At 40.9% G+C, this 21961-nt stretch overlaps 1 long non-coding RNA gene across 2 annotated transcripts in view; it reads left to right on the top strand.

Moving 5' to 3' along the window:
- The window catches only part of LOC118414984, an 87048-nt gene that overhangs the window by 40392 nt on the left and 24695 nt on the right, over positions 1 to 21961 (top strand). For both annotated transcript variants that reach the window (XR_004831049.1, XR_004831048.1), the window contains 3 exons: positions 11698 to 11805; positions 14074 to 14217; positions 14640 to 14748. This is a non-coding gene — a long non-coding RNA (uncharacterized LOC118414984). The remainder of the gene's footprint in view (positions 1 to 11697; positions 11806 to 14073; positions 14218 to 14639; positions 14749 to 21961) is intronic.

Here is a 21961-nt window from a genome sequence, read left to right as displayed (position 1 = left end):
CGACTCAACCTCTGCTTGGAGAGTATTTTCTCGACACAAGAGAACCTAGCCAACGTTGAAAATCGCGAACCAACGCCCCCCTCCCCATAATAACCAGCCCCGTTTAAAGACGGCAACGGAGGCTAATATTTTGGGCAGCGTTCGCGTGTAGAAAAACAGCATAACTTGAGAACGACTGAGACTTGGAAACGAGGACCTCATTTGCATAAATTATCAGAAAATCTATTAACATTCTTTCGTAACATAGATTGTGTATGTCTATCATTTGGATGGAAGAGATAATTAACTTATATTATTTATGCAAATTAGGATCTTGTTTGCATAATTAACGACAAACACAATTGAAACACAATGAATTATAAAGGTTAAGATCAATTGGCAAAGGTATGGGGTCGTGTTTTTTTTACAACATCAGTCAGTAGAGACCACACGTGTTTTGCTGGACAATGTTTCTGTTGAATATTGATATCTGACCTCCATTTCCTGGATGTATTTTTTTTCTGCAGGCGGGTTAAAAATAGCGCAGTGCTTCAGCATTATTCAATCTGACGGCCTGGAAAACAAGAAAAGGCCATGGGTCACATGGCGTGCTGGGTGCATGTTATCGTTGCCATGACAACAGGGCATCTTAGCAAACACGCATAACCACTCAGATGACGTTAAGCCCCTTGGATACTAGTAGTGCCTTTGCCCCCGATGCATCTGCTCGGAGATTGCAACTGAAATCGAAGACAGGCTTCTCAACTCATAATTTCATGTCTTGTGGTAATTCTCTCTTCCAAGCAGATCTGTTGATGCCATTCATTGGAATAAAAAAAAATAGTATGAAATATACTGTAAAAAAAGTATGGAATACAATATGATGATAGTTAATCTGCAGATGAATTGTGTTTTATTGCATTCCACGTGGCTTCTCCGCGTCAGAAATAAGATGGACTGTTATAGAAGCTATTCTAGCAGAATTGGGACGGACTTGCCTCGTCTTCAAGCTGTAGCTGTAAGTGATTTTGGCGGTGCAAGTTTTCAATCCTCACCACGTGTTCTGCGTTCAGCAACTGGTGCACGTGAAAAGTGAAGTTCCTCTTATTCACTCTTAGGAGAACATTTTCCCTGGCAACAAAAATCACTTGCATCTCGGTACGACGGATCGGAATGAACATAATATGAAATACGCCAATAACTTTCGTTTATTGTCACACTGAAATGAAATTTGAAAAAAAAAACGAGAGAAGTTCCTCGCACAGAGAGAATCTTGTGTATTTTCAACCGCCTGTACATTATTATTTTTATTGGAGCTTGACGGTCTTCTCTCGTTGAGAAAGCCGCGTGCACGTGATCTGTCGCTTGTCCTTCACGGCTGTCACGTCGCTTCCGGTGGACACTGCCTCTGATCATAGCCTCCTTCACCGGCCTCTCTTGGAACCTTGGCGAAATTTTTTTTTCGGGGAAGGTCCTAGGGAGGTCTATTCCCGATTTTTTACCAGGAATATGCCGGGAAAGAAATATATGCCGGGAAAGGAATATATACCGGGAAGCTTGTACGGGCCAGATGACATCGGGTTCCCAGTAGTCGGGTTACTGGGTTAGGCTGGACAAAGCAAAAATGACAAAATAGAAAGCCCGATAAAAAAGACTAAAAAACGTTGAAAAGACAGCCGGAGCCTAACCTCTGCTTGGAGAGTACCAGAGAGGCCGGTGAAGGAGGCTATTCTGATCACGTGTATCTCTGAGCACACGCGATGTTCCTGAGGTACAATATCTAAAATGTTAGATTCTTCAAACGGACGAGTCAAGCGTTATGTTGTGTGCGTGCGTGTGTGTGTGTGTGTTATATCCTCAGCTTTATTTGTTGGCAAATCCTCTGAAGCATTACAGAGACCGACCGAAGGACTAAAACGGCCAATTTTCCGACAATGTTCTTGACTACATATATCATTTGGACCTGATACGTTGGTAAGGAATTTCAGGAGGCCGTTCATTTTCCCCCAACAAATCAACAGCAAATAGATACAGCCCAGCCCGTTGGCCACCCGCTGTGAAGATTATACTTTCACCTAGCGATAAGAGTGAAAGTAGGTCAATGTCCTCTCCATCCATATGAGTTCCCCGAAGATACAGGAGCTCATCTTTCCAGAAACACTTGTGCAAAAATCGCAAACACGTCAGCGCTGATATGCGCTGGAGGAAAAACGAATTTCACTTCGTTTCTCTCTCCTTAATTCTGTTACTCTAAATCCAATTTAGCGCCGTCGTAATGCTTTTTTTCCTCTCCTAATCTTCCCCGAGCCTTATCACACCTGAAGCAGAAGTGACATCAAAGGGCGAAAAGTGCTTTAGATTTGAGTATCAGCCAGCCAGTAACGGTAATGCTGCCAGAGTTCCTCTCCACTACATGTAGTTACTGACAGTTCTCAGATCGATTGAAAGATCGGCGCTCCTCCCCAGCGGCACGGCTCAGGCTAATTCCTTCCCTTTTATGTCCTTCTTGCGAAGAGCGTCTTCCTTCCACCGAGTTGGTCTCAGCTCTTAAGGGCGTACGTGTCTGATCACCAAGGCATATGCGGCTCCTTTCTTTTCACCGACTCAGATAAGACTCTTTCCGTTTTTCTATAGATTTTCCGCCCGCTGTCGCTGTCATGTGGAAAAATGTTTTTCACCGACTCGAATGTGCACCATTCCCTCCCCAGTGGCCGTCTTTTGTCGCAAGATCCAATCTTTCATCGGCCCAGTCCTCAGATATCCTATTCCATCAACACTGAACATGGTACATTTATCATACGCGTGTGGATGCAAAGTCAAAGCGGGTGGCAGATATCTGCTCATATTTTTACCTGCATGTATGCAGGTATGGTTTTGATGCTGGTGGGAACTTTTCGGTAGCCGGGGATGTAGGGCGCTGTATCTCGTGAACGGATGGTGCGAGCACGACGATTTTTGGTACGTGGGTTGGGGATGGTAGCCTGACACTCAGGTGTGATTTTGGGCCTCCTGGCGCTTGACCTTGACATTGAAGGTGGCATTTTTTGTGTTTTTGGGGCACTTTTGGCGCTGTGTGTCCGGAACGATACGCGCGATTGCGACGATTTTTGGTGCATGGGTGGGGGGTTGTTGCCTGTTGCCTAGGATTGACTTTGGGCCTTGTCGCGTTTGAACTTGACCCGGCAGGTCGAATTTTGTGTCTGGGAGGGGTGTTTCCGGAGTTATATCTTCTGAACGGCTGGTGCTGGCGCGATGATATTTGGCACATGTGTCGGCGGTGGCTGAATAATGCTCAATTTTGATTTTGGCGCCCTTGGTGCTTGAACTTGACATTTTAGGTTACCTTTTGTGCGGGCACGGGGCGTGCGCTGTATCTCCGGAACGCAAGGTGTCATTGTGTTGCCATTTGGTACGTGAGTTGTTTGTGGTGTCCTGGTGGTCAGGTTTGATTTTGGGCCTCCTAGTGCTTGAACTTGATACTGTATAGGTTGACCCTGTTTTAGTGTGGTTGGGGCATCCTCCCAATATCTGCTTGGTTTTAAAAACAGATTATGGTTGGGTGTAGAACCATCATCTGGCCTGGGCCACCTTCAATGTATCAGGTTATTTAGTGGCACTGACAGTTTGCCAGATGACGGGAGTGTACAAGATTATATATCTGTTGGTCAGGTATAATTGAAGTTTGCTTATTACTCTTTGTGGTGTTTCTAGAGCTGTATAGTACTGAGTTTTAAGTTCCGGTACAAGTTCCTTTACCCTGTTGGCAATCATGGTTGAACTTGAACTTAAACAGAAGAAGATGCAATTTTCTAATGTGGAGGAGAACTGTATAGAGTGTGGGCATAAGAGAAAGGTATGTGTATGATTTGTCCTGTGTTTCTTTTTGTTTCTTTGGTAATGGCACTTCCATACTGTATACATGTAATTTGTTGTTTTGGGCTAGTCATATTCGCTTGGTTTTTGGGCCTGCTTAATCTATGGTACAGGCAGGGTTAAGTGGTGGAGGCTTAGCTTTGTTCTGTTTTAAATTCAGTATCGTTTGTTGCATTTTGTCGCGGCAAATATATGATGAAATTCCCCTTCTAAGCAACTGCTCATTGGTTTGCGGGGATGTTTGCTGGGTGTTTGCTTTGACTACAACAGCTTCTGAACTTTTCAAAGCTTCCATTGCCAGCAGCTTGCCATCTATAAATGGGATTGACAAGGACATTTTTCATAGTAAATTATGCTGTTAAATTTGGCTTAGATACTACAGGAGATTTAGGTTTGGGTTGGATGGATTGAATGAAAATATCATACCACCCTGGGGACTAACTGTTGCTGCTGCATGGGGGCTACCACTATTCATGTTGTCTAATGTCTATGGAACTACAGATAAAAGTATCATTGGTCAAATTATGCGAGTAACATTCCGATGTCAAGTGAATAACACCCCAGAAATAAATCTTTAATGAATATCATTGGAAGAACACAAACCAAGGAGACTTAGCAGCTGCATTAGGTCAGTACATTGAAATAGGAAGATATTAGTATATCATGTGACAGAGTAACTACATGTGCATGGGCCATCTGAGACAAAAAAAGGTAGCGTCTCAACAACTTCAAAGTACTGTGGTTGGTTACATACTTAAGAAATCCAAAATAAGTAATGTTCATCCCTGTCCAAACTTACAAATTCAGAAAATGGAATTTCAGAGTCAGACTTTTGCATGGTGCACAACCAACACAGTAAAAAGCTCATTTTTCCAACCACGTACCACAGACAAAAAGGCAAAAATACACAATAGGTCTACAGAAACCCAATACATTTCATGCAGGCCTGAGGTCTACGAACTCTTGTTATAGCAAGGCGTTGCAGCAACGTTATTCTCAGCATACAAGGTGCCTCTCGCGCTCAGTGTGACTGTGGAAGACATTCATCGCATCTTGGTGCCGCATTGGGCCACGTTCAGATCGTTGGATCGGCTTACAAACGTGCCATATATATTTCTCAGGAGTCCTTGGTTAAACAAGGTTGGCGTCTTATACCTCTTAATACTGGTAAAAATACAGAAAGGATTAGAAAATTATTACTTTTGTAACACATGCCAAGTGTTGACATATGAGAATATAGATTCATCTTTGCTGTTTATGTACTTGGTATGGGCACAGAACCTAACTTCTCTTTTGTTAAAGTAAAAAGGGCACTTTTCAGTTGACAATATGAAATTGTAGATGGGCACACTCTGGTGGCATGTTGAGAACTCTCCGGGTCTCAACACATTGCTACATTTTCTTGAACATAGTATAAGGAGTGGTCCTCTTCCTAGATGTAGGATTGACGTTTTGATACCTCGTGTAGGCTCGTTTCCCTCATTAACACGCTTTAGATAGAACATTTAACTTCCTCCTCTACATGACAATCTTTATTGACAACGACAAAAGTACAGCGACTTTCGTAAGGTCTACATGAATACATGTGTGTGACGCAACGCGTTTCCGATTTCCGATACCGGAAGGGGAGAAGGAAAGAAATAATAACACTAGGCTAGCTTGAATCAGCGTTCATACGTTTGAGTGGATCACCTCTAGAGCTGCCAATCCAATTTCTGGACGGCGAGTGAAGCAGCGATGTACGTGGCTCACGTCGGCGCGTGGCGCGGACTACTCCAGGTAATCGCCTCGCAATTACTGTCACTTAGCGGTGCCACGTGCTGCCGCGTGTGAGCGCCGTACTGAGATCATCTCCAGACAGATGCTGCTGAGCGCATTGTTTTGCATAGCTGCGAAGACATGTCGAAGATGCACCCCACAGCAAGAGCCTGGGTATTATGACGGGGTGTTGTTGGGGCATTCTTGGCAGATTCCTTCACACATCTCCACTCTAATCTCCTTCGGGGTTTTCAACATGGGCCAAGGTTTTGTATGTCGGGGAAAGGAGTTTGTCGGGAGAAGGAGTTTACCGCCCCCGAATCAGCGCTCCTCCGAAAACATAAACACCACCATGAAGGAGGCTACCTCCACCCGAGTTGAGCTTTTTCCTGTCTGTCTCACGTTCAAGACATCTGACATAAACTAATCAAAATTTGAATGAAATATTTGACATACTGACTATTGCAAAAGTATGCGTGTTAGCGTCCCACTTCAAATTATAGTTTTATCACAGAGCGATGCCACCGCGGTAATCTGCAAGCGAGTTGTGTCTTTACCACCCTTCATCAGTCATCACATAGGGCCGCTCATTGAACGGTATGGCTTGTTAAGGTGCTTATTGCACCTGTCAGTGGACTAAGAGCAGAGGTGAACATACCACAATCGCGAATCTTCATGCATGGTCGGTATGCCACGGGGGTTGAAAAGAAAGAGACGGTGGGTCGCTACTCGAACAACTCTACCACAGTTACTAGTACTATGTATGACTGCATTGGTGCGCTTGCGCATGTCCCAACCAACTATTTTAGCGCCTGATACAGACATATTCACTTCCGGGCTTATGCAGTGATGGTGTTTTCAGCACCAGGGACAGATCTGTGGTCTCCTGTGTTTGTGTGTGAATGGCGCTCAACACCAAGGACACACAGGTGTGTGTGTGTGTGTGTGTGTGTGTGTGTGTGTGTGTGTGTGTTTATGTACGTGTGTGCGTGCACGTGCTACGTACTTGCGTGTGTTTATGTGCGTGCGTGCGTGTGTTAATGTGAGTTTGTGAAAAAGATCGCCTATTATCTGAAGGAGAAAACTTTCATGCGCCACGCAAATGTATCCCGAATGCGCACTATTACTAGTATAAATCACATGCCTGAAAATAAGAAATACAGACTGATAAAAGAAAGAGAAAGGCTCAAGGCTTCATCAAAGTGATTATTTTCAACAAAAAATCACACCCTGCCCTTTTCATAGTCCAAAAAGAGAAACTACCGGCTGTGAAGACACGAATAGTCCTCGGGGCGAGGAAGTGCGGCAGTTTGTAGTATTTTGTTGATGCTGTAGCAGCATGGTGGCGCCAGCCGCATCGTTTTCACCCATAGAAATGACCTGTAAAACTTTATGGACATAGCCTGGTGACGTCATGGGCTATGCCGCTGGTATTTATAGGGGCGTTGCGCTGCTGTGGCAACAGGAAGCAACACTCTTTGCACAGTACATCGGAGGCATGAGAAGTCCAGAAATCCTGTAGTTACAAGGGACTGAACTGAATCAGAGGAAATCCAGCATGTATTGGGTAGAATTTAAAGAACTCTTTAGTCCATGAGATGAGGAACTACGTCCTTGACTCAGACTGACATTCTAACAGATGTTTAACCCGTTTCTCAACAAACTAAGCTAACGTTCCTAACGTTAGGTTAAATCAGATGTCGACTTTTCTACTGGCATCTCGCGAATATTTTCATCAGGTGGGTAGGTCATTCTCGGGACGTTTCTTACACCGGGAGCTCCCTCCCTAACAGGCCTAACGTTATCATGGCCCAAAATTAAGTTCACCCAGTCAAGCTTCCTGACCTGTGTCATGTTTTATACTACTGTAGTTGCTATATTTCTATATTTGTTTGTGTCCTTGCGTCCTTCCCTACGTTTGGCTGGCCAGCGCTCATCCAAATAGAAGGAAAGCCGCTACAGATTCCATATTACAGGCCAGCGCAGCAGTACGTGATTTGTCGCTCAATGAATCGCATCTGCTGTATATCAATAAAGAGACAATGCCATTCGTCAATATATCATTAACCGACTGTGTTTTGAGGGTGACCAAACTGTCCAGGCTACACTCTCCTGGAGTCAGATGTACGAAACCCACATATAAATGTCAGGGTGACTATTCAAAGGTTCATAGGATAGCATATACAGTAAATTGAATGGCGCCATGCCCTTTGAAAAAAATCAACTGAAGTGCGGAGGAGTCTTGAGAGTTAAAACTACATCGTTGAGAACTTATCGATATCATATTCCCTTGATTGTGGCGTCACGGTTTTTGAAATTTTGAATTAAACTGCTGGGTTAAAGAAAGAGTTATGAGGTTGCCTAATGATCAGTGTTATTCTTCATATTAGCATTGTCCTTGTGGTGTACGTCGTCTTCGTTATATGCCAAATGAGCCCAAAGTAAAGGTTCTTATTACTTATAGAATATGATATACATGTATTAGAGTGTAGGACTCGTGATCACGGTAGCACCGGAGGTCAATGGGTTACGCGTTTTATTACCTCCTTGAGGGTGGGGATACTTTTTGATGGCTGTTAAATCTGCTATGACCCCTGAAGTTTTCCTCGCATTTAGTGACAGAGATTTGCGCTTTCTAATTAATTGTTTTTTTTATCTTCGTAGTTGTTACGACAACATAGTGCAACTTCTACGAGTCTTTTGTTTCCTTCCCCCCCCCCCCCCACCCCCGGAATAAGCTGCGAGAAGAGGGTATACAGAAGCAACATTGCCGACCTCCTGTGGGACCGATGCCCTGGTTTTACCGGTCCAAATTTCTCGCGTTTTTGAGGGATTTTAGGAGCCTGTGGAGGTCATAAGCCCTGCCCTCGTCGACCGATACATTTGCGAGTTCTTTTGATGCGGAATATGACACGCCTTTCACCGAAATTACTGTAAAATGATGAGTTTCACAAACGGCAATTGCCAAGTAATTCTGAGGCGCCAGCCAGGCGGGGGAGATATGTGCTGTGCGCTCCGCATTCGAATGAGAGACGTAACGGTTACGTACATACGGGTGAAGGTATCGACGTACAGGGCAAACGGAGCGCTTAAAAGAGTGTAAAACGTTGTAGGAGAATTATGGGATTAACGTCAGGCTGTTGCCAGGGAGAAGGAAATGGGACAACGCAACTACTATGTACCGATCGGGGCACGTAAATGATAACAAAATTAAAAATACACGAGTTGCATTGAAGTACTTTTCTTCGAGTATGGCATACAGTACTATGTATGAGTGAAAGTCACATGTTTCGAAAATGATACAAGTCAGGATGAATCTGTGTTAGTTATATAACGATATGGAGAAGGATTCAAATTGTCGACCAGTTCCCTGGTCTTCTTTCTAATAACCGAGGACGCCTCCTGTAACTCCCACTATTCAATACACCTTTCGTTTAGAATCAGCGCAGATTTCCATACCCGTTTATGACTCGTTCAGGACCAAAGTTACAGTTACTTTCGTCTCGAGCTTTACACATTTAACAACCGCTATAAAGTTTCATGGCGACAATTAACACAATTGACGTTCTTTTTAAATTAATTGCATCAGTAAGTTGAAGACGTCGATGTAATGGTTCGTTCTTTCCTGGTTTCACAATAATTGACTGCAAGTTCTTGTTGCTGCATCAACTACTAGTATAGTATCCTTTTGGACGCAACCAACTCTTCGATATTTTGTCTCTCTGAAAATTATGCATAATCTTGACTTGTAAGCTACAATTTAAGTACTACCAAAGTCGCACTACTTCAGCAACTTGAGATAATAGTTTAGTGGTTTAACTTAGAACTATTTCAGTATTAGTAAGTTGTCATCTTGTGGGCGTCGGCCAATGGTCGAGTCCTGTCTTCACACTTAGTTCAACATGGCGGGACTCTGAGGTGGAAGTCATCAGACGATAGTCTGGTCAGATCGGCGCCTCCTTGACGCACATTTTTGCAAGTTTTGGCACCAGATTCAAAGGTGGGTCTCCTGTTCTTGTCGCAAATGTACGAGGGAACATTTACAAGGCACGGTGTTAAGTTTCTCAGAGCTATCACAGTGAGACTAGCGGACGACCGTCTGTCTGGAAAGTCTGGAACGATTGTATCGATGGGAATTGGCGGAAAGCAACTTTCTCAGAAGTATCACTTTTCCCTCGCTGGATACTTTTGAACCCATCAAATTCGACGTCTACTGAGAAAAAAAAGTAAGCCAGAGAACAGGAATCAGAGCCATAGTGTCTGGAGAAAAGCGTCGTTTTCATGCATTTTTGTAACGCCGTCTTCATCAACTCATCTGTTGTCGGAAGCTCGCGCCGTTTCCATGAATTTTTTGGCGGGAAAATCAGGGCTGACAGACGGAGTGGAGCGGGCGCCCCAAGCGTGTCGTTTGGTTCGTGTTCAAAAGTCGGCTTCAGCAGATGACTTCCGAAATGTTATCATTCACCTAAACACCGCAAGCCAACAGTCTCTCCTTAAACTTGAATTTCATGCCTGTCCTTTACCCCCAAGACACTCCATGTTTCACTCAAGATATCTGCTCCTACTCCAAGTACACAAATTACCCGACAGCTGTCACTTTTATCTTTCAGATAACAACTCCGCGTGAGAGATAAGTTCATGTGAAATTACAGACACGGAGAAGATTTCCCACTTGTTACAGCATAATTAACTGAGCAATGATAGACTGTCTATCATACCAGCAGCATTAGACCAAAACCACAGGGGTGCACCAAATGCCAGTAGATCCGATTTTGGCGCCAAGCTTTGCTTGTGACATTACAAGACTGGGGAGGAAAAGGGCTCTTGGGAGTCATTTGAGTTATCTTTAATTTCCCACTCAAACAACCTGACAATTAGTAGAAAACACGATGGTATGAAGCATGCCCAACTAAGGATAGGTACTGAATTGTTAATGAAGCCGTATGAGATAAATGTATGCGACGGATGAGCTCGACAAAATTGTTCTCATGTTAGTAGCCTCCTTCAGTTGGTTATATGAATAAACTTTTGTACATACAGGGTGAGAAATATTAGTCCTTTGCAAGGAGGAGATAGTAAAGGTAATTGACACAAATGATCACCAAGAGTTGGCATGGAGACTGTATAATGTTCTGTTGTTATACTCTAGATGCTCTCAAGGTATGCAATTGTCTACAGGCTGCTTATATAGAGAGAGCATATGATGTGACTAGATTACTCGATTTGGATCCGGAATTCCTGAGTATTGTCTTAAGTTGTATCACCAGGCTATTGCTAAAACTAAAAAAAAATGATCATATAAGTTCATTTATAATGTTCAAACCAACTGATGATCAAAACTCATGGTCATTAGGAGAGTTGAAAGGAAGAAAAAAACAGACACTCTTCAGGACTTGAAATGCCACATGCATATGCAAGTTAGTGCAGGTAAAATTAAGCTTTGCAGGTTTTCCTGATTTCTACCTGCACCTAACCTGCACTGGTCCATGCATTGGGTTTATTTATACATGCATCATGATGTGGACTTTTATTAGCTGCATTGACTGTTACTAGACCAATGAAGTTTAAAAAAGAAATAATGGCAATGGTTTCTTAACAGATTTTAGTATGATCAATACCCCCAAAATCATTGAGGCAGGCAGTGGGGCAGGTAAAAGTCTTCTGGTGCAGGTAATTTCCAATGTTACCTTTTGAGTCCTGCTATTAAATACTATGCCAGTTTCTTTGTTTCAGTTCACAAGGAAGGAAAAAAAGGTGAAAAAAATCAGACATGGTAGATAAAGGAGGAAAGTTTCCACCAGCCTTCTGACTTCTACAGTAATAATGAATGCAACATTATGCTATGCAATTTTTTAAAAAGAAAAGATTTTTACAGTAACACTTTGTGCTGACAGTAGGAAGTGTTTGATAAAATCTCCAAAGCTATTGATTATGTACATGTAGCTGTATAGCAGTTCAGTTTGGAGGAATGGTAGGATCTTTGTTTTCTCCCTTTTACAGGAGCACTCCTGAGATGAAGTTAATGAAAACATCATGTCCATTTCTTATTTGTTCAACATGTTTCCTTGCTTGTGTTTTGGTATACAGGAGCAGACTGCTATGATGGGCGATAGTGAGCTGTCTCCCTAACTCATTCATCCCAAATCATGTATCCAAGTGCTGTCCACAAAGGGCTATTCCACTCCAGCAAAATGGGTAGGTTGTATCTGAGAGGAGCAAACATAAGTGTGGTAGTTTTGTAGAACAAATCTTTGATTAGACTAAATGCCGATATATGTGGTACTGTATTGTGTTGAGAATACCTGTAGCTTGATATTAAATTGTTTGCGTGTATAGATCTACTATAGTCATTTTCATCCATGTTTTTTGGCCAGGAGCTTGCTGATAATCTAATGAGGTTCTAAGCGATAGCAGCCTAATTAGTGACCAAACAGTTCAACTAGAAATGTAACCCATTGTAATTTTGGCGATTACTGGTAATCTGTGAAATCCGGCTTATAAAAAGCGCCACCTTCAGCAATATAAAGGACTCGGCAGTTTTGTGAAAAAGGGAGGGTGTATAACACAGCCTACATACCAAATAGTTTGAAGTGTTCATGTGTTATATTCAGGGAAATTTTGCCAAACATAAAATTCAGACTCCAGTCTCAGCAGCCTGGCCTTGATGGCAATATTTTCCAATGAAGTGTGACCCCTTCTGCATCCATTTAATAGTTTGAGTAAAGGTCAGGGAATGGGGCAAGGGAGAAATGTGAAGGGTTAATAAGGGCAAGTGATGCAAATTAGGGATGTAGTGGTGCTTGAAACCTGTCCTTGTATTTGAGTAGCCATGACTGGCCAAACTCATGAGTCACTGACATTTATAAAGATGTTCTGTCATTTTTTTTACCTTCTGTCCACCCATCACTTTATATAAAAAAAAAAATTCATGACAGTGATAACAGCTCATTTTGCGTGATGTAGTAGCTCAACCCACTTTTGTTGTTGTGAGAGCGAGTCCTAATCTCCCTGGTTGTTTTTTTCACAATCAACACCTGGCGGCTCTTTGGCTTTTGATGGTAATTGCCACTTGAAGTATCAAGTGAGGTTACACTTGGTTTGTTTCTAAGGCAAAGATATCATTATAATACTTACGTTGCCACTTAAAGCTACTCATGTACATGTAGCCAAGGTCAGTCTTAATGTATCAGGCAAAATAGGTTCAGCTTTGTTACAGCAGAAATCTGCTAAAGATTTACATGTAGTTTTATTATAGTTTGCATGCATGGATGATTAGGTTCCAAAATATGTGTTCCTTTAGAGACAGTTGGATTTGAGCCTTGAGTAGTGATTAAGTAGTGATGTTGAAAAGCATACTCTTGAAAGGATGAGATAATTCCCTCACATGAGATCTATCAGTGAGAGCATTTACAAATTGAAACAAGATTGTGGTATAACCCCTGAGTAAGCTTATTATGCTACAAAACTGTGGCATAGGGCAGGACATTTAAACCAAATACTTGAGCTGAGAGAACTCATGAGCTGCAATAATGGATCAACAGCATATGTACATTTCCTTTCCTTTCTGTCGTTGAATCTAGGAGTTCTACTGTTGAAACTCTTCAGACCAATTTCTGGGTCCAGCACAGCATGCAAAACGTCGCCTGAAGCTTGGTGCCCACAAGGGATTTTCTGGGTCGTTGATCTGGTGGGGTGATTGCATTTTTGCGGCAGGTAGCCTCCACACCTGGATGAGGTGTAAATTCTGCATTAGGCAACACCAGGTGTTGAGACATGGTAAAAAAAATCTAGCTAGAAATAGAGAAAAGTAGATGCATTTGTCACTTTGTATCTAGATAATTGTTATATCAGTTTGATTTGTGACTTCCTTACACTAAGAGCATTAAAAAAATAGTTGGTGAGCAAATCTGTAAATGTTATTTTACATTTTAACGACATTTAATGCCTTGTTGCTATCACAGCTGAAGGGAATTAGTCTGGCTGAGAGCATGCCAAAAATCTTCAAAACAAAAACCCAGCTATGAAATAATCATAACCTGAAACATCCATACCTTGTCATCTGTTGACTAACTTGACAGCTGAGGTCTTGAGAGCTTTTCAGGAACCTTTCTCCTGAGAACAAAGAGCAAAAACTGTCAATATTTTTACCAGGCCCAAGGGAACTTCTTGACAGGACTTCAGGTGGAGCACCTGGAGGTTAGCATTGATTTTAGATATGACACGTGCAACTTTGACAGCACATTGTTTCTGGGAATATTATGCTATCTGCTTTGAGAGATAGCAGAGACAATTACACTAAGTCCCATGCAACTTTTAATCTAGTTATATCATACCAGACAAATTTAACTAGGTGCTTTCTGTATCTCAGTTATTTGATATTGCCAGCTGTATTTCTTTTTGTTTCTTTTCATCCTGTCCTGTTTTCTTGTTTGTTCTGAATATTGTTTGCAATATTATCTGCAGGATAGGGCCGCTCAGAAAAGTGGTATGAAGACTAGCCAACTGCACCCCAAATCAAATACAGGATACTACAAATGTACTACTATTTGATGTCACATTGTACTGTTTTGCATGCTGACCTTCCAACATTATGATGAAAACGCAACGGTAAGTGCAGGTCAATAAATGTGGCAAAATGATTTAAAGTAACTTTACTCAGCAATTTTTCTTTGTCACATTGTCTTGTGTGTCATCAGATGTTTTGAGAAATTAAAAGAAGCACTTTTTGTTTTAGCTAAGCACAAGTTTGTGCGCTGGCAGAAATGAACTTTGAGCGCTGGCATCAGATTTGCCACATCTTTGCTTTAAATTTTATTCATGTACCCAAAAGCCAAATGTGTGCCTCCCTAGTAATTTCTGATCTCCCATCACTTCATATCTAAAATAGATACGTTGCAACTCCTGACAAGGTGGGTGGGGAAAGATGAACTGAAATTGGGTCATCTTTGGGCCACATCAATTTCCAGGTGCCGTCAACTTATGTGGACAGATTAACCGTGCATAATTTTTTTGCATCTGAAATTCCCCAGCGTGCATCTGCCGTAGGAGATAATAACGTTTCCTGTTTATGAAGAGCGGGTCTACGCCACACATCACAGCTTGTGGTCAGCATTTCCAGGTCACCGACCAACCAGAAAGGTAGATAATGCGTCGTTCATGTTTGAACAGGGCAGGTAGCAGGATTAGGTGAAGCAGTCAGAAGAGGTGATAAGAGCAGAGCAACACAGTTGGTATCATCACAGCAGCTTAGTCTGGACATGGAAGATAGAATGAACTGGACCTCCGACTCATTCGTCATGTGCAGTCCATCCAATATACAAGCAGTGAAATGACATATTTGGGGAAAATATCACCTGGAAGATAAAGCGAGGATGTAGAATTGAGAGGAAATTTAAAGAAAATTCTTATTAGCAGGCCTATGTGACATGAGACTTTTCCTTTCTGTTTGATCGAAATTGAAGGCACATCTCTTGGAAAATGTCTTCAGAAAGATGCATGTGGGTCAAGTGTTATGGGGAAATTCTGGTGTCACTTCCAGATGAATCAAAATCACTTCCTTCTATCCCTCTGGAAATTTTATGTGAGAGATTTGTAAAAAGTGTAGGTGTAGTCTAAGATTTACCTGCCTTGTTCTGCATGAATCTGCTCTAGACTGTTGTCAAGATAAGACTGCATCGGTAACCAGCTTGTAAGCTGTTGTAATACAAGAACTCAGTTATGAAATTCATATTTCAGAAAGTGATAAATTCACCTTCCTAGTATCCTCAGGCCAGACAACTGTTACAGTAGCTCCCCCTGTAAACATTCATGTTTCACATTTTGATCAGAATTGGGGCAAAATAAGTGAAACTGATGGATAAACTGCACATAAATCAATTTTGAAGTTTTGCTATGACAAGTAAGAATGGGAAATGAAATATACTTGCTTCTGACAAGATGATGGGGAATTATGCGGTACACAATTACTACTGCAGGGGCAGGTCCTTAGTCTGGAAAAGGAACTCATTAACTCATAGCCTGGTTCAGAAAGGTCTGTAATAGTTACCAAACACAGTAAACATTTCAGTGCGACACATTGGTACAGCTTTTCAAGTTGGTAGGCATGACCTTCAGATGTATGAGGAACTGGCCAAGTTCAGTGCTCACTGCGGGGATAACCTGTCAGAAGTGTGGTGTTTCTTTTAATGTTAAAAGTTTAAGTAAACTAGTCATTGTTTCCCCTTACTTCTATTTTCCTACAAGTGTGAAAATTTAAGAACCAAACAACGTACACAATCCAGCCTACACTTGGTTTTTCATTACTGCTGGTCTGCTGGTCTTAAGTTTCCTGGGGAGTCTTAAGGTGGATTTAGGATGGCTGAGTTCCCTACACAGGTCACTAAGCATTGCACAGGGGATTAAGACTCCAATTAAGATTTCTTTTGTCAGATCAACAGTTTGTGAGAAGTTTTTCTCTCTTAAAATGGATCTTGGATTAAAAAAAAAATAGTGCCACTGTACAATCATATGCATGTGATTCAGTCCATTTATTGACATTACAAAACTCTAAACATGGTGGTTTTTCTGCTATATGCAGAGTCTTGCAGATCTTTCTAAGATACCGGTGCTGAAAAATTTCTGGGAGTAAATCAAAAGTCACCACCACAGAAAATATTGTAGAATGGTTTCTATGACAATAGGTAAATGTTGTTCTAAATCCATGTTTTATAGCAGGGTTAGGACACACTGAATTTTGAAAGATTTTCCTCCAGTACCAGTGGACTGAGGTAAGGTAGGTTATACTGTTATTATCTTTCACGTAACATTTTGGTGGAACCCTGAGAGTCAGAGAAACCAAAGTCGGAATAGACAGTAACCTGCTAAATCAATATAAATCACTGTCAGCAGTTACTTTGAACTGACAAACTCTTATTGCGTGCAGTGTCTTGTGGTTTTTCTGGTTGGCAGATTGTAGTAACCTGTCAACTTAAATAGTGAGTTGTCACATTTCCAGTGATCATCTGGTATGTGGGACATGCACACCTGAATAGTGGGTCAAGGAAACCTTCATAAGGGTGTATTGTAGTTTCTCAGTCCATTTCTGACTTGTGTAGAGGGTATAGAAAAGAGTATAGACGGTAAAAATCTAAACCATTGTCCCACTCAATAAGGTTCAATGTGCTGTACCTAGGGTGTTTAACAAAATGAGGTAGGGATTCCAGAAGAGGAGTTACTTGCCACAGTCACATGATTCTGTCTGTGCAATGAGCTATACGATGAAGATTAATATGCTCTAATAACACATGATTCTATGTGTGCAATCAGCTGTGCCATGAAGATTGATATGCTCTAATACATGTAAAAATTAGATTGGGTTTTGAAGATTTCTCAGGGTTATTTGTCTATTGTATGTGTTTTGCCATCTGTTAAATCTTCACACTGATAACTTTAGTCAGCTGGTATGTGAAACATGTACACCTGTGGCTTTGGTGTCAGGTTGGTTTCAGTAATGAAGGTATCTGTGGGCCAGTCTAGCATACTTTATTTATCCCTCCTGGCAATCACTGTTTACACTACAGATCAACCTAACACCTTTGATCACTGTGGTATGTCTGTTTAAAGTACTAACCAAGTTATAAGCCTGTTTCCTGTTTTCCAACCTATACCCTTGTAGGTTGCAATCTGTTCAACTCTGCCGACCCCAGTCTTTTTTGGGGGGTAGGCAGCTATAGTTTCCTATTCAAATAAAACAACTGCTTGTCTTATCAAATAGAGGATAATGCATCCACAGATTTGTAACCATTATGCACAAAGTTAAAGTTTGACATTAAAAATATAAGTGTCCTCATGAAATATAGTTTTACTTAACGTTTGTTAGATTGTATTGTAGATCTATCACTAGACTTTTGGCCAAAGTCTAAAAATGAAATTAAAAAAAAATTAATCCCTACCTGCTACTGACCCTATTTTTTTCCAGGACTGAAAGAGAAAACACAGCATTTTTCCTAGGTGACTAGGTTGTGTATGGAGTATCAGTGGAACTAACAGTAAAAACTAATCAGCATACATCTGCCAAGGCAGAATAGCTAATACTCCATTGGATTTTCATGCAGTGCTTGATAATAAGAACTGTAAGCTTATGAAATTCCTGTAATCCAGACTTAGATTTTTTTATTCAACCACTTCTTTTACTGATCAAAACTGACATGAAATTCTGAAAATACAAAATGGAATTTCCAGTGTCTGGCTCTTCAGACACAAACACTGGTACAAAAGTAACCTCCATGGCAGATTTAATGGCTATAGTCTGTCCCCCCACTTCAGCGGCCTACACATACCCAGTAGTTAGCCCTGCGGGTAGTGGTGCCATGCCTGACAGCTTCCCTCATCTCACCGGTCCAAATTACAGTAATAATGGAACCTTGATCGCTGCGATCAGACAGGCTGCAAAGATAAGGATGATTGGAACTGAACAATTGCCGCTAATCGCTTTAATCGTGCTTGATCTAGAACTGTACCCTGCTATCTTTGCAGCATTACAGTATCTGAACAGATTGCAATGAATGCCATCTGTATGATGCACATTGATTGTTGCATATAAGTGCCAAACAAACCAGCATTTTACCTGCCTTTATATTAGCCCATGACTTGTCTCATTCTGAATGTTAATGATACCCATTTTTCTTGTTCAAATTTAATAGTTTTGGAAAAGAGTCAATGTGCTCATACCAAGCTGTAAAATAGCTAAGACTCATGGACCTAATGAGGAATAGAATGTGCTTGTATATAAGATGAGGACACAAGAAAGAGGGGCCGACACACATTCTACATGACTTGTATATTCACCATGGTTTAGGACTTAAAGCCAATCTTAAGTGCTATTCCAGATTCAGATGAAAACAGACATGCCCGTAATACTGCAGCAAGATTTGTGTGGAATTTTCTCTGGTTCATTTTGTTCTTCTCTTTTATCTTCTGTCACTTTTATTATCATTTAAGACTTTAGATTTTGATATTTTCCCAACTCTCAAATGATGATCAACAAAAACCACACAAATAACCTGGTGTGCCTGCAAAAGAGAGAAAGAAAATTAAAGGATTAGTCTTTGCATGGCTGGAGGCAGAATGCTGACTATGTCAGTTATGAAATTAGCTGAGTGTCAATCAGGCAGGATATTTTACACGCGTTTTAGATAGAAGATGCATAAAAGACAATGGGTTGTTATTTCTTGTTGGCAAGAAATAAAAACTACTGGTAAAGAGCAGTCACTCCAGATGTTGTTACTGTCGTACAGTCTACAACTGGAGAAAAATTAAGAAAGATGCCAAATTATGCACATTTTTAAGGATTAAGGCTCAATCTAGTTTTGCCAGTTGCTCATTAGACCACCAATTTGCTTCTAGAACCTAATTCTCTGCCAAGACAGTACGGATTCCCTGATCTCTGAGCAGATGTAGGGTTGTGAAAGGTCGTATTATTTTCGAACTCCCTTATTTGTGTTAGCTACAGATACAGGCCAGATAGGAATGTTAGCAAAAGAGGCATTGTGATTGTACGTCCCAACATCTTGGAGAAAAGTCCATACACACATTCTCACTATCTGGTTTATCTATCTGGTTTTAATACAATAGCAAATCACAAGACTTGAGCTGTTTGTGTTATATGCACCTGTCAATAGACTTATTTTTAAGAGATTTTTGCCCAAACACAGGGTTAGAAAGAAAGCAGATTGTACCCCATAGATAAGTGTCTGGATTAAACAGATTTGGTCCCAACCTAAACAGTCCTTAGGATCTACATGATAGTAAAGACATTTCTGTGGGTCATGCTTGGTTATAAAGGCTTATGCAGTAAATAAAGTGGACTTTTTCCTTCTTGATAGAAGTCTGCCTATTCAGTGTAAGATGCATTCATGCTTAAGTTTAGATGTATGTCTGATACAAGCTGTGCTACAGGGCTTTAGCCCTACTGACCTAGATATGTCACCACAGAGATGGATTCATCAGATAATGTTGTCTCTTATCCTACCTGGATTTGTATGTGAGCTGTTTTACATACTTTATCTCTTACAAGATCACCATGTTACGGACCATGTCCTCACAGGTACTTCAATATAGCTTTGATAACACAACAAAATGAACAGATACCTTATTATGAAACAGAACATTTGATGTTTTTTCATATTTGCAAATTAAATAGCACACCTCAGTTGGACCTATGTCAACTGGATTGAAGTTAAGAACGGACTTTTCCAACATTCTCTGAAAGGAACAGAAGAGGCACACAAATAAAAAAAGTGCTTTTGTCAGCTTTATTTTGTAGAAAATAAAAAATGCATTTCAAGTCACTGCAACGGGATTGTTTCTAAACATTATGTTTTTGTCAGGGAACTGGATACCAACATGAAAACATGCTAATGGTAGGTACTATACTGTATACTTACTAAAAGTAGCTATCAAGTACAGGTTGCTTTAATTGACATAGTTCAGGTATTGTAAGTATGGGGTTGCAGGTCTTTCATACCTGAACTCTGATATCTGATCTGTATGCAACTGGAAGTTTGCAGTCCCTCAAAGGGATGATGTAAGCTCTCCGTACAGTGTTTGAGAAGCTTTGAAGAGCTACACCTTGAGGGCATGAAGAAAACCCACTGCATGTCTCGATAAGAGTTAGGTTACCTCCCAAGGTGCTCTGGCCAAAAGTTATCAATTCACATCCTAGCACTATGTAATGGCCTTTGGCCAGCTTGTTCACCTTGGCTGTATGTTTGCTATATTCCAGACCAGCCATTGTCCTGAAGTGTTGGTAGCTTGAGCCTTGGTAACTTCAATCAAACCGTGACCTTGTTCTGTCAGAACAAATCTGTCCACTGGTCACATTAGCCATTGTAGGAAATTGCCAGATAAATGTTTTATCATGTAACGTAGTTTAAATCCCTACAGGACCAAGGTTAGCAAAAAACAATTTGCACCTTGTGACCAGATGTCGACATTCATTAGTTAAGTTGTTATTGATAGACATTCAAATGCCGTTAGGGGTTGCACATTTTTTGTCACATTTGCAGCTTACTCTGGACAATCTTTTTCCTTACAAGAATTAGCCAAGTTGCTAAGTTATAAAAAGAATTATCAATGTAAAATGCTACCTGCTCCTTAAGTTAAAATTGGCTATTCTGGCACATGGTTCATCTGGCACATGGTTAACGCTCAATGAAAAGCAGCCTGTAAGACCATTTGAATAAATAAAGGTTCAAAGAAACAAACTCTACAGAAACTGTCCATGGTGCTGAAGTACTGGTGTTGTCACGGGTTTTACCATCATTTTGTGTAACCTGTTTTGTTAGGAGAAGTTTAACAAGTATACAAAATGTAGCTTTGTGTCCTGTTACCTAGGGCAGTAGAGTGTTACATGGGCTCAGTGCAACCTGTGTTATGAGTTGTTAGCTGATAGGTGTGTCCATCACTCATTGGGGTGTATATGTAACGTTACTTGTACTCTTTTGCAAGACGAGTAACAAACATGTATCTCAGGTTTACTCTGGACAGTTGAAGGAAATTGACGGTGCAAATTTATCTCCATGTATCTTAATTGCTAGTCTTACTACCTTTAGGTTAATCATAAGTAGGCCAAAAGGCCAAAGTGGTATAATATTACACTGTTAGTGATACTGAAGCAAGTCATTGAGTATTATACAACTTTTCTTAACTGCTTCATTTCAGAAGCCCCTTGTATTCTTTCTACCTACGTAGTACCATTATCTGTCTTAGCCCAAAATAGCTGTTACATAAGAAAATGTTCTATTCTAAATATCAAGTGGTACTGTCAGAAAGATACCCTTTATTGTTATCCTTTTTTTTTCCTTTTCTTGACCATTCTCTGTTCAGTGAGATTTTAAAACTTATCAATTAACAACCTTGTTACGTTTTTTGATACTGTAAATCTTGAAATGTTTGCAATGGTTTTACTTTTGCTGGTATTGCTGTGACCTCTTCACTGCAAATTCATGACAAAGCAATATGCATTTCCAATATATTGCCTCTTAATACAACATTTTTTCAACATTGTGAAAGATATTTGCCATATAATTGAATGCCTCCAAAATACATAAATCTACAGTAGATGTCCCAGGTGGATTTTCTAGAATCTCCTCAGATGTATGTTGACATGATGTATGAATTTTCCTAACTGTAGCTGTTAGAAGGTCCAGGATGTTCCAAATTTCTGCTTGTAGCTAATTACCACATGCAAGGCTACGTTTCCTGTGATAATTAGCAGCCCTGAGAGGATGTCAAATGGGTGTGTAGATTGATGCAGTAATAACACCCAGACTTTTAATTTCCTGAAGGTTGAGTGGATATGATAAATATCCAC

This window comes from Branchiostoma floridae, chromosome 4, assembly GCF_000003815.2.
Source record: "Branchiostoma floridae strain S238N-H82 chromosome 4, Bfl_VNyyK, whole genome shotgun sequence".
In the NCBI taxonomy this organism is placed as follows: Eukaryota; Metazoa; Chordata; class Leptocardii; order Amphioxiformes; family Branchiostomatidae; genus Branchiostoma; species Branchiostoma floridae.
Note: the sequence above shows the minus strand (reverse complement) of the source record. Positions and strands in the feature narration are given on the sequence as shown.